At 33.9% G+C, this 13944-nt stretch overlaps 1 long non-coding RNA gene across 2 annotated transcripts; it reads right to left on the bottom strand.

Annotated features, from left to right (window-relative positions):
- Nucleotides 1-1457: 1457 nt before the first annotated feature.
- On the bottom strand, nucleotides 1458-7358 carry LOC130714804 (uncharacterized). Of its 2 annotated transcripts, none has more exons than XR_009011424.1 (4): nucleotides 5723-7358; nucleotides 5406-5586; nucleotides 2537-4593; nucleotides 1458-1991 (listed from the first exon to the last, which is right to left on the bottom strand). It is a non-coding gene; the product is annotated as an uncharacterized LOC130714804 (long non-coding RNA). The 2 variants fall into 2 exon arrangements; XR_009011425.1 differs by having other exon boundaries at nucleotides 2537-2836; nucleotides 5723-7336.
- Nucleotides 7359-13944: the final 6586 nt, after the last annotated feature.

Here is a 13944-nt window from a genome sequence, read left to right as displayed (position 1 = left end):
CAATGAGCCAACACCAAAGAGTTAACTTTGTATTCACGTCTCTTAATTTCCTTCAACTATCTCATTCATTCTTGCTTCAAACTCACTTGAATTCCCAATATGAATGTGTTTGAAAATAATATTGAAAAAGTATAGCCAGAAAATTGATGTTGTTCTCATAAAGTAAAGTAAATTTACTAAATTTACTTTTAAAGATAAATTTCTAATATAGTACATAAGATGATGTCTACTTAGATAAGAGGATCACAAAGTTGATCATTGAACTGTTTGTTTTTCGTAAAATTAAGAAAAGAAGACATCGTACTCTTTGTACTTAATTAATTTGTGGCTAGACTAGATTCTTGAACTCACAACTTTCAATATTTACCCCATCTAGACTAGTAATCTATGACAAATGAATGAATAGTGCAATGGCAACCCAATCACAGTTCTGTGTCCTGTGAAAAGTCTATGTCATATATTTACTACTATACTGTAGTTAAAGTTTCACTTACAAATCCACATTTCCTGCTAGAAAGAAACCCAAGTAAATACACCAAGAAAACCAAAAGGTTACATGATCTAATATATATCCCAACATGCATTTTAAGATTCAATTGGACAAAATTATATTTATTTTTCACCTTATCTTGTCATTATTAGGAGAAATTGAAGCAAATGCTTATGTGCTGTCCATTTTTTTTTATCCATAGCCCTCCTTAATGCCTAAGATTTACACTAGTCTTCTTGGCCCTGGTAGTGGTTGTAGCACTGCAAAAGCTAGCTTCTAGGTAAAGTTAGGTCTAACATGAATTCTCAGATGATATCAGAGTCTATAGATTCGTTTATTGGAGACTAATCAAATATGGGCCACTCGCAGGCTGCAGCTGCAAATTTCCAGCTCCCAATGTCTATTTCTTTTAGACTTGGTTACCTTAAAATTCAAGTTAAGGTTAACTCTAACTCAAAAGCCTTTCATGGTAGTTAGGCCTGCCTAACTCAAATTCTGAGATAAAGAAAGTAAAAATTAACTGTCAAATACAGTTAGTTAGGTGTTTGGACCTGGGAAGCAGTGAGACCTAACATTGCAATATCAAACACACACGATCGAAAAAGTGTAATGATACCAGATTCTTTCTTGTTTTTCTGAAATTATGAGAGTCTGGATATATACTTCAAAGGGCAAAACTCTTTATCCATTATTACTGTTCTTTCTCTTTTCCTCCTTAATTTAAGGAGAAAGTGTCTCAGATCCTTGTAAGATAGTCTATTTCTTCTAGTACGGTCCACAGAAATGTGATACGATGCCTGTTTTCATGTTTAGTTCCCAGGAAATTCATTGGAGTATGAAAGATATCATTTTGAGCTAAATTAGACCCATATGTACCTACAAAGCAACCTTCATATACTAGTGGGAAAAGGTTTGATTGTTCTTGTTGTCTAGTGTACAATCTAGAATCCTAGATGCTTGTGATCAATCACAGAAAGCATTCTTGCCATTGGCTAATTTTTAAATGTGTAGCAAGACTTGACAGCATGTGTTAACTTCAAAATCTTCCTCCAACAACAATGTAAACTTTAATGAGTGCTGTTGTTAAAAAAAAAGACAAAGGGAAAACTTGTTACTATAAATCTATAATGCTCCAGTTATGCGCGAGGTCCTGTTAGGGGTTAGATCCTCTTTGTGATCTAATGTATGTTGATTCCACAGCTCGAACTTGTGCTTGCAAAGCCGTGGCAGCAACCTTACCGTTGCATCGAGACTGGCTCTTTGAATAAGTATTGTTGTTATGAACTTATGGAGGCTAAAAAATGGCTGCAGGAAAAGAAGTCAGGATTAAATTCAAATTCAGATTTAGGTTATGGAAGTCATAATTTGGATTTGGTTAATTACCACACCACAAGTTAGTGACTGTTTCTCTGTCTCAGAGTTTATGGACAAACACATCATCATGTTTGCACATTCTATATATCTCCTTCCCCATTTCCCCTTTCTTCATATAACATGTATCCTGGAAAGTCACGTATACATCATTTTAATACTTCTTTCATTATGACACTATTTCATTGACTTCTTTACTGGAAATTTATTTAGATAATTAGTCCCTACATTTTGAACTGACATTGCTGTCATATCGTATAGTTAAACCAGAAAATTTATTCTTACTGAATTTCATGAAATTAAAATCTTGAAAGCTAAGAGACAGAGTAATTAAAAGAAAATTGAATATAAAGTCATTTTTATAAAAGAAGACATAAAATTAAGGAAGTCTGAGATAGTTAATGATATGGGACTTTAACCATGCCTTATGTTACAAGTTCTTGATATGGTTCCTATTGCCAAACATAAGAAAGATTGTTTTGCAAGATAAATTGCTAATTAAAAAATTATTGTACTACAGGGTAAATTATGTGATCTCTCTTAGTAGAATTTCGAATATTGTTTGTTCTTGGATATCATATATGGAATAACTTGATAAACTAAAATCCTTCTTGAACATTTTTATAATTAATCAGATTAAGGAGGATCAATTTCTATGTCCTCAAGCATTTTTACCTTCTCTCCTGCAGTTTAAAGTCTGACATCTACTTGCATATTGTTCAACTTTGACTGTTAGTTTTTGTATGAGTACTCTGATCTTCTAGATATCATTATGCACGCCAAAACCCCTAGCAGAATGTTGTATATCAGGTAGCAAGTAGTGACCACACATCATAGTCTTCATAGCATACAAATGGAAAAGCCCACGTACATGAATATGATGGGCTGGTAATGGACCGCAGATCCCACATCACATTCATGATGATGAGCAACTATGTTGACAAGATAATGATCCATTAGTACTCCATTTTTTTCCTATAGAAAATTAGAAGAAAAATGTTAAGGATCTAATCTGGCTCACACTGCTTTTTCTTGGTTTTTTTTACTAAAGTAACGAAATTAGACTAACAACCCTCTACATTTTACAGTCAAATCATCACTTGCCTAAGTCACAAAGTTTGAATAAATTGACTAACGGACGATTCATCAGCACATTGTGTCTCAGGTGGCCAAATTTAAAAGTCCAAATTAGTTTATTAACAGCCCGTTTATCAGCACATTTTGACTCAGCTAACTTCAAGTAACTACACTGTTGAGAAAATTCAAATTAGTTCATATAGTTAGTAGTACTCTATGATCAATTAGCACATTGAGACTCAGCTAACTAAAACTATATTTATATTTGAAAAACTTAAATAAAATATTCAGTCGCCAATCCATCAGCACTTAACCGACCCATTAGCCGAATATTTTATATTTTCTAGTGCCAACATAATGTTTATATTTGGATAATAATTCATACTCACCTCAATTTTACCTCTACCTATTTGAATAGAAGAGATAAGTGAGAGATACGATGAGTGGTGTAAAAAAAACATTGATTAAAAGAAAAAGTTGGTAAAAATATGTTGAAGAGACAATAAGTGTGTATCAAAGTCGATTGATTGATTGACGAATTAGGGAATAGGGCAAAGAAAAGAAGATACGTAATTTAAATCCCTTAAGTTTGGCTATCAAACATGTGTTACACACTTATTATTTCTTCATGAGATATAAGTCCATTTATACCATTTTGCTTTTTTATGTTGATGATACGTTAGTAGCATCTTTAGATATGAACGTGATAAAAAATAATTGAAGATGTCGATGTCAAAATAATTTGACATGAAAGACTTGAATCCAGCAAAGAAGATTCTTGGAATGTAAATCACGAGAGATAAGCAAAGAGGAACTTTGCAGTTATGCCTGGCGAAATACATCAATTGTGTTTTGAAAAGATTCAACATGGGTAAGGCCAAGCCAGCTAACACACCTTTGACCAGTCATTTTCACCTATTCAAGGACCAGTCCCCTTAGACGGAGGAAGAAAGAGACTACATGGCTAAGATTATGTATGCTTCAGTCACCGAAAGTTTTATGTATGCAATGTTTTGTACTAGACCAAACATTGGTCATACGGTGGAGTTGTAAGCAGGTTTTGGCAAATCCAATCGATGCTCTTTGGGAAACAGTCAAGTGGACTTTAAGGATACTAGGCACTGCAAAGAAGTGTTTACAAGGCTACGTAGACGAAGACTTTGGAGGTGAAGTCGATCATTGAAGAAGCACCACCGGTTACATTTTCACTATTGGTACTACACCTGTCAGTTGGATGTTGCGAATACAAAAGATTGCTTTTATCCTCTATAAAGGTTGAGTATGCAGCAGTAACATAAGCTAGTAAAGAGTTGATATAACTTCAAGGATTGTTGATATATAGAGTTGTGAATCAACTAGGGATGAAGTGTTTTGCGAAGTAATAGTGAAAGTTTAGTACATTTTGTAAAGAATTCAACATTCTACTCTAGGACAAAAGACATTGATATAAGTTACCACTTCATAAAATCTTTGCTTTACGGAGAGGTGCTAACATTGAAGAAGATTGTGGGAAGCAAGAACCTGGTAGACATGCTAACATAGGTGCTGATCATTGACAAACTAAAGTTGCATTGATTTAGGTGACATGATAACATACCAGAGATCAGAGAAGAATATTGCATTGATTTAGGTGAGAAGACGAGCTTTTTTTTTGCCTGTAAAATGACCCAAAAGCAAAGCAATAAAACAAAAATCCAATGCCATCAAGAAGAAAAAAGAGAAAATACCTTGGCTTCCAGGTGATCTCCAATAAACAGTTTAGAATAGGCTAGAGTACTATATTAGAATTCAAATTTGGTCTCACTAAATCCGAAAAGGTAGCTTAGCTTAAATGTAAGAGTTATTCTAACCTTTATAAGAACTATTTTAGTCATATTTTCAGTGCGTTTATCATGAACTCAAACACATGTGAACTTTGCTCTACTACCACTTGTTAGATCAAGCATATGCTGCGTTTGATCGAGGAGCTTTGCAGTGCACACATACACATTCACCAATGTTGAGTTTACAAACACGCCTATATGTACCACGAGTTTTAGCGTGATTGATGACCCTCAAGAAACAGCAATTATATATTTGCAGTTTTCAAGTTAAATTTCCTGCATAAGCTTTATCAAAACAAATATTGTGTTTAGACTTAATCATCAAATTATACTATATATGGTGCATGGTTTACTTTGGAATTTGATCAAACAATAGGCTAGCTAGAAGGTCCATTGTCTTGTATTTCAAGTTTCTTACCTATCTACTTAAGTTCACTTCCTTCACAAACTGATACAAGCCTCTTGGTCTAATATGGAAAAATATGATCATCACAAATAAAAAAAAGCAAGTGCATGGTCTAATTGATCTTCAAGTAGCTAGGTAAAAAGAAAAGGATGAAAATTTGTATATATAACTAGAGTACTTATTGTTATATTCCAATATACATTAATACTTTTTTTGATGTTAATGAAACCAAACATACCTTCAAACACAGCAACATGTTTAAGAAGACCTTCATAGAGAGTAGTGCCCAAAATGAATATAAAGAAGGAAAGAGTTTTTTTTATGATGAATCTGGACTTGGTATACATATGCATGGCTACAGTGCTGATCACAGCCTCTTCTCTCATTTAACTTTTGTCCCATACTTCCTGTCATATCACCTTGAAATTAGTGTAAATGAGAATCAGAATATACACATGCAATAATTTTGATGTGACTATCATACTCAAAATAAAACCAGAAAAACCAGCACCAATAGCGTAAGATAATGAGCATAAATATTGCATATATACTTACCTTTGTACCATGAGAATATTTATGTGTCAATCACATTCCTACTGCATTTGTCTTGAGCTTCCATAGCACCATATAGTTTCATGAATTCAAAGATTGCCCCAACCAAGAGGGAAATGTTAATTTGTTATGATATAATAAGATCCACCATTCAATATTGGGAATATTATTCTGACAAGAGAAGAATCTAATGAGTTGGGATATGAGTTGGAAAGCTAGCAACAGAGGCAGAGCTCATGAATAAGAAAAGTGATATTGGCGCGGCTCAATCTGAGATCGTATTTTACTGCTTCTTCATGTAAATCCGTCTTCAGATTGAACCTCACCAACATCGCTTTCTCTGCTTCCCAAATCCCAAACATTATCATCATCATCAATATTCTCTCTTAGCATAGTACAGAACGAAAGCTGATGATCAGATCAATCAATATATATTCCACCATGGATATGACCTGACAAAGATCCATGTTATGTAGGGTTGAGAGTTGGAAGAAAATTTCAAGTGGTTTTCATGGCTACCTCACCAATAGACTATCTACCAAAAAGGAAGAAAAAGTAGTTTCAACTTTCAACATTAAACAATATCCCAAATGGTCCCATTGTGCACCTAATCACAATTATTGAGTGTCCATTTTGCAAGTAAAGCATGAATTATATGAAAATACAAACCATGGTGGTGGAGCTGGATCAGGAAGAGGGTGATGATATGATATGAGGAACAATATCACTAATTTAAACTCTCCAATTGATGGGATAGGAGGAGTCACTATCAAATACCAATGCACTAATTCTGGTGCAACCATATATGCACTAGCAGCATGCCTATATGAAAACTCATAAAGTGGAAAGCACAAAACCCTTAAATAGATTTATATTCCAAGCAAATAGAAGTGGGTTCTCCACATACTCTACCAAAAACTGGAAAATAGACAAAAGACAGAGGCATGGGGTGTTTTATTGCCTTTGCTAATTTGTCCTTATATCCCTACAATACATAAAGCTTGAACATTATTGATATTGGTTCTAATCCACCCTACAACACTATTGCTTCTCATGCAAGCCTCAATTAATAGACCATATATATATAGCAACATAAGAAGGAATGGTTATTATTTATGAAATGATGCAGGATCAATAAGTGTAAGAAAAATAAAATCTTCTCATAGGAATTAATACAAACACTGAAGCTTCATGAACAGAGGGAGGTTTTTGAAAGGGTTTAGAAGATGAGAGGTGAAGTGAGGATGTTTGAGGAGCAGAGAATGAATGTATATACTGGTAGGTTTTGCCTCGGGATGAGAATTAAGGTGAAGAAGGTGAGTGGAATGATGTCAAGGGGGAGCAACACTTACTTTAGGGTTTGTCATGCTTAGTTTGTACTCAATAAAAATCAACCTCTTGTGTCTTTGCGCATGCACCTGAAATATTCTTCACACACACACACAAATGAAACACATCTCAAACAACTCTTTTAATTTTGTACCCTTCCTTTCTAGCATTAATTATTGTTTTTAACTAGGACCCTTTTTAGATCATGCTTGCTTGCAATTGATCATATGCTTTTAGCAAAAGAGAATAAGATAGTTGGCTTATATGTTTGTTTGCCCTCCCTGGCTGTAAGAGCAAATCATGGTTTTCTTAAAATATCCATTAATTAAAGGAATTGAATTAAGTTACTCATTCTCTTTACCTGTCTCCTTTGGAGGGATGGGGAAGAGACATATCAAAAAAGAAAGAAAAAGATCATTCAGGTATTCTGGCAGGTAATCATAATTGAAACTTTTTTTTTCTTTTTGATCTTTTTTTTTATAGAAAAAATGGTAGGGTTCGGAGAGGCCTCTCCATACCTGCTCGACAAGATGTCAATGACATACTAGGATCTCTGACGGGGGAGAATTATCTCATCTAGTACCCTTGTGGAAGCTACCAAAGGTCCGCTCCAGTGGTATTCTGGAGCACCCGAGGATTTTTCTGATTGAGAATCTTGAAATTTCTATCCATAGGGGATTTGAACTCACACTCTTATGGGTAAGGCTCAAACCCGAGTCTTGACGGCTAGCTAGATGTAGGTTAGCCCTTTGGATCTTTATATTGTTGTGACTAATCTCACTTTTTTTTTCTCTCAAATCAATTTGATTATCCCATGTGTTTCCTACATGATCTCTATGAATCACATTTGGTAATGAATTAGGTTAAGTGAGTGTTTGGAAATTATGTAAATTTTCACAATGAAAAGTGATAATTGGAGAGATTATTCCTAGTACACTTTTATAGAAGAAAAAGTGATGGTAGAATGTTTAAATGTGGAGCCAATAATGTTGCTAAGTTGTGTAGCATGACATATCCTTTTGAACTTTTAATGACCAACCCTTTATCTCTGTCATACAATGTCTAATTAATATGGTACTTTTGGTAATGTCCAGATATATTAACATAATTGTAGTACATGTTATTATGGATTTCAGGTAGAAAATAAAAAGGTGTGGTCAAACTGTGTGTTAGTGGCAAGAGAGAGAGAAGAAGATTGGGAACAGGGTGCAGAATGTCAGTGAAGTGATTCTGTCTTGAAAGAAGTTTCGAAAACGTAGAGTGTGTTCCATCATCTTTCACACAAAGAAATGAAGAATCACACACATACACACACACACAATTACAAAGAGAGGCAAGAAATAACCAACAAACAAAAGCGCGCGGGGACACCGGCGCCAAAGGGGCCCTGCCTTGAGCCTGCACTAGGAGACACTCTTCTTGGGTTTTGCTTACCACTTCCTTTTTTTCCTCTCCATTCTTTACCACTTGCGTTTTTCTTTTCGTCTAATAAACATTATGGCTTTTGCGAATGTGGTCTTATTCGAGCTGATAACACTCATATCTTGATGGGTTAGGACTGGGACAAACTCTCCTAATAAAGTTTTTTACTCGAGTCTAAGACTTTGCTTCATAGTATGTGTGGTTCAACAGTAAAATGAGAGGAAGGTCATGAGTTTTAACCGAGGGGAGGTTAAGAATTTTTATTTTTATTCTGTTTGGTTAAAAAGAGCATAAAGAATGTGAGAGGAAATAACTTATTTCTTATTCTTATTTAGTTCATCAAACGAGAGCGGTGGTTTAAAACAAATTCATTTGTTACTTTTACTTTTAAGCGAGTTTTAAAATTGAAGAAGAGAATTTTTATCTAACAAAATATTTTCTTTCAAAATCACCCACTTTTGGAGGGAAACAAAACCCCTCTTTCACTTCACTCTCCTCTTTTCATAAAAATTGAATCAAACAAAACCAGTTTAAAAAAACTCGTCTCCTCTACTCCTCTTCATTCCCCTCCGATCAAACATGTCAAGAAAAATAGGGATTCAAATCGTCTCCTTGCTATGCAACTCCTGCAATAGCAAATTAACCAATCACATAATAGTTTTCATAATTCAATTTTCCATTGATCAATATCAAGTATCAACCATTCTATATAACAATCAATATACAAGATTTTGTAAAAGAGGTTAGTTTGAGACTATTTTGATACAAATAAATATGTATCACTTGAATCAGCTTATAAAAAAATGTATCACTTGAACCATTTTATTGCTGCTTTTCATTTTTCATATCTATAATGCCATCCAATCTATATATTCTTCTTCCCCTCTTTGAAAGTTTTGGGATGTACAAAAGACTCTTTTATAAAAGAATCCCTTGCATCTCTCTATCTCATGATTTGTGGCGATAAGTTCGCGTGCCACTACCCAAACATATTCCCCCACGCCTTAAACCATGCATTCCATTTCCCATATTTATTTCCTCATCACCAGATCCTAGGACTTTCCATTCAAACTCTTCTTTCTTGGGCTAACTAAATTAAAGGCTGAAGGATGGTCAAAAGCTACCTAGCAGCTCATGAACTCTTGGGGCCTTACCTTTCATTGCTTAGTGCACTAAATAACTAAAATTCTACCCTCGTGCATGGTTGAAGGTAGGCAAACATAAATTCTCTATGGTCAGAGGTCAGAATATGCTGGTCTTTTAAGCCTTAATCAAAAGGGCCCCCAAGGTGGAAATTGGACAAGGACACCCACTTTTCTTAATATAACCAAAGACTTCCTAAAGTATATATATTGTGGGGTCGTATTGGATAGGATAATGAAGAAAGCTAGCATGCTTTCCTAAATATTACTGTTCAAGAGAATATTTGAATGACTACATGCTGCCTTTAAAAGTTTATTATTCCTATTTATTTATCTATTTGAGAAATCGATTTGGCTAAAAACAGGTTAATATTCACTCATGTGTGCTTAATTGGTTTATGTCATTATGTGCACATGCATGTTTGACTCCTATTGAAAAATGTTTTGGGTTAGAGCCTTGTGTGAGGAAAAATATTTGTTAGAGAGCTAGTCTCGCTATAACATAAATGTTCTCGACTTAAAAATGATTGTCTCCTATGAAAAAACTTGTAAAATTAGTAGCCTATTTGTTAAAAAGGAGATGTGTATGGCCGTATGGGTCTAGTAGGATTAGAAGCCCATTTGTGAAAGGATGTATGGACCCCATTGGAAGAGTAGGTCGGATGGTCTAAAGAAGAAAATAATTCAAATGGAAATGAGAGATTCTCATACAATAATCTATTGATTCAGCCACATTTTGTAAACACTAGTCTTTTTTTTTTGAAAGGGTGAATTAGGTGACCAATTTTTGCATTGCCTAAAATTCCAGACAGAGTATATGCCAAGAACTAAATGTATGTGTAGCGGAATAACTAATGAACTCGATTGAAATTATAGCACAATTATAATATATAATTCATTAGTTAATTAAAAATCTTTATAACCAATTCAATATATAAAACCTTGTCCCTGAATGATAACTCAAGTGTTAAGAGCTAGGGACATAAGGGTTCGGTTGGGTGGGGGTGAAGGGTCCCGGGTTCGAACCCGGAGGAGGGACTAATTTACTAACATTTCTAACAACTAACATTTGTCTATCAAAAAAAAAATATATAAAACCCTAAAATTGGAATTTTTCAAATTAAGAATCAAAACTAAATTTAGAAGGAGATTAGGACTTAGAAAGATTACACCGTAATTTATCCCGTTTCGCCTTTCACCACTAAAGGCTACATCAAGTAATCTCCAACGTACCATTGAGATTTTATTACACTATGTGACCATGAAGATGCATGTATCATATCAAAATAGAGTTTTTATATGAGAGTGAAAGGAGCCATTAATTATATGAACCTAAAATTATAGGGTGTAAAAGTTTTCAATTAAAGACTAGTAGGAAGAAAGAGCAAGATATATCCTTGGGGTTTGAATAATATATGGCCTGAAACAAGGGAACGGAATCAAGAGATAATAACGAGAAAAACTAATTAACTAAAATAAAGTACTTTTTAGCGATTGGAATGTGACGGGTATATGTTTGGGTTAAGCAAGGCAATGAAGTCAACGATGGTTGTTTGTTTGCGAAGACAATAAAGACACATTTCAATACACGAACTCCAGTTGCTTCCCTTTCCTTGTCTCTCCCACTGTGTTCATCTTAAATTGTGTATATAATATACATGAACTATTTTCACTTTGCTCCTAAAGAGGACATAGCCTACCACCTACCCCTAGAACTAGAACAACGTTAGTTTCTGTTTAGTGATAGCATAACAGTTGCTCAGACGTTGCTTATGGCTACTAATGACTGGTAGTGGTAGCAGACTTCTTGGAATCGAAAAATGGAACTTCTGAAAACACATTGATTATTTTGTTGCTTTGTTTTTGTCAATGCTAGGATAACCTTAAAAAACCAAAAATCTCTATGAATATGATAGACCATCACTAACTGGGCCGCGGGCTCTAGTTCCACATTTATGGTCCAATAGGAGTAAAATGGGATCAAAGTGGCTGGATGATTTTATTGGGTCTTTGCTATATTGAGATTGAGATCATTACTAAAGCTGTAGTTTTGTCTTTTAGAACAATCTTTGCTCTAAGATCATGTGATTCTTGTCACTTGTTCTAGCTACGTCCCTAAATTCAAGGAAAAGAGAACATAAATTTGTATGTTAACCATTTTCAGATTTGGCCTGGAAATTGAAAATACAAGTTTCTTTATCTCATATTAGTTTGTCTTTTGGTAGCTATGTTTTGGTTTTCTTTATAGATGTAGAGATCTCTACAAAATTTGAATTTTTTATTTTTTTTTATATTGGAAAGATAAATTGCACATTTTAGGAATTGATCCATGAACCTCCCCCACCAAACTCATTTGTATTTTCATATGCATTCATGCGTTCTTTAAATGTTAAATGATGATATGTTGGATGTGATAATTATTAATGCAAGACTTGCTTCCATGACTCAACGTCAAGATGCATTCCAATGCTCACCAAAAACGGTTAACATATGTTCTTATTTGTTTAACAGATAGAGTTCATCTGCTACCTCTTTAATAGTGACAAATTCGCTCTCACCCACCTCTCTCCATCCATCCAAGCTCCTAACCACCACCACCACAAACCCCCATACACCAAAATCCTGAATTCTTTTGATGGCATAAACCCATTAGATTGGGTATCTTAGGAAGAGTAGTATTTTACCCTCTATCATACCCCTCGAGCAGAAAATAAACTTTATCTCCTTATATGAAGGGAGAAGCACTTGACTTGTACAAATGGATATTCATAACTCACGGCTCTACCTGGTTAGAGTTCACACCAGAGCCCTACTCGCCAGATTTGGTCTCTCACCCTAAAAAAATCCCCAACACGAGCTTTTCAAACTGAAGCAAACATCTACATAGGTTTCAAAAGTCTATCAGATCAAAACCATGATCTCATAACTTTGTCAAATTTAAGATAACATAAAACAAGTCTTCTCGACCATTTTTTTAAGGACTTTATCTATATTCAAATTTCAAGTCTAAAAATGCTCTTAAAAACCAAGTTTCGACTCTTTATTCTTATATTTCACACTTGATGAAATCTTATGCTAACAATACCCCGATGAGAAGAACAACCATGACAATTATATCAATCATCTCAACTTAAGGGTGAAATGATTATATCCTGCTCAAACAAGACTAATTGAATAGTTTTAGCAAAATCGCTCTCAATAATCATATGAGGAAAATTTGATGCTAGCAAGCACTATATTATCTCCACCTAGGAATAGCTCAACTACAAGAGGATTAGCTGAACCCAAAATTTGGCAAAACCCTCATATCCACCCACCGACCCACACTATCTCTCAAATTAAAAGAGGATTAGCTGTACCAAAGTTTTAGGATTAGATAATAAAAACGAAAGAATTTTGAACCTATTCCTTTATCGAAATTGAAAATTTCAAACTCTTTCCTACAACATATTATATGCATATACCTTTCACTCTTTCAGCCATTCTTTTTTTTTTTTTTTGAAATTTACCTTTCGGACATTCAACATAGAAGTTTTGTTTTCTACTACCTCTTAACTACGTTTCATACAATTATTTATGTTTAAATTGCACCGTAAAAAACTCTCACGGGTACATGAAAATGTTTTCGTGTTAAAATGGACATGAACATTCACATGATAAAATGGTATGACAGGGAGGAATATTTTACATGAAAACACTTTCACGTACAAATTAATAGACACACAACAATATAAATTTATGTTAAAGTACACTATGAAAATATTTTCATGTTAAAACGGGCTGAAACATTTACATGATAAAATGCTCCGATGGGAAGAAACATTTTACATGAAATACTTCCATGTACAAATAAGTAGAAACGCAATTTATAAAAAATGCACTATTTCACAATATAATTTCATGTTAAAAGTGCACTATATAAAAATATAGTCTACTTAAATTTTTATAATTTTCAGGTAAAAGCTCTCACGGGGAGAAAGAATAAAATATTTTAATGTTAAATTAAAACTAAAATAAATTTTTATATAATTTATTAATTTTTTCTTATACTTATCTAATATATTTTATTACTCCCTCCGTTTCAAAACTATTGTAATTTAAGGTTATGTACAAAGTTTAACAATTCATTAATTGATGTTATAATTTGACTGAAACACCCTTATTTAACATGAGTTATATGAAAGAGAGAGTGGAAATCATTGGTCAACTAATTGGTGAGAATTGTGATTGGTGGAAATAAGAGGTAGTACTTGAGAGATACAATATTAAATGAGTGCATGAATTGAAGAGAATGAGATAAAGTGTTTTGGATATGTAAAACAACAATAGTTT

This window comes from Lotus japonicus, chromosome 4 (genome assembly GCF_012489685.1).
Source record: "Lotus japonicus ecotype B-129 chromosome 4, LjGifu_v1.2".
In the NCBI taxonomy this organism is placed as follows: domain Eukaryota; kingdom Viridiplantae; phylum Streptophyta; class Magnoliopsida; order Fabales; family Fabaceae; genus Lotus; species Lotus japonicus.
The sequence above is the reverse complement of the archived record's forward strand: the minus strand, read 5'-3'. Positions and strand labels throughout refer to the sequence as shown.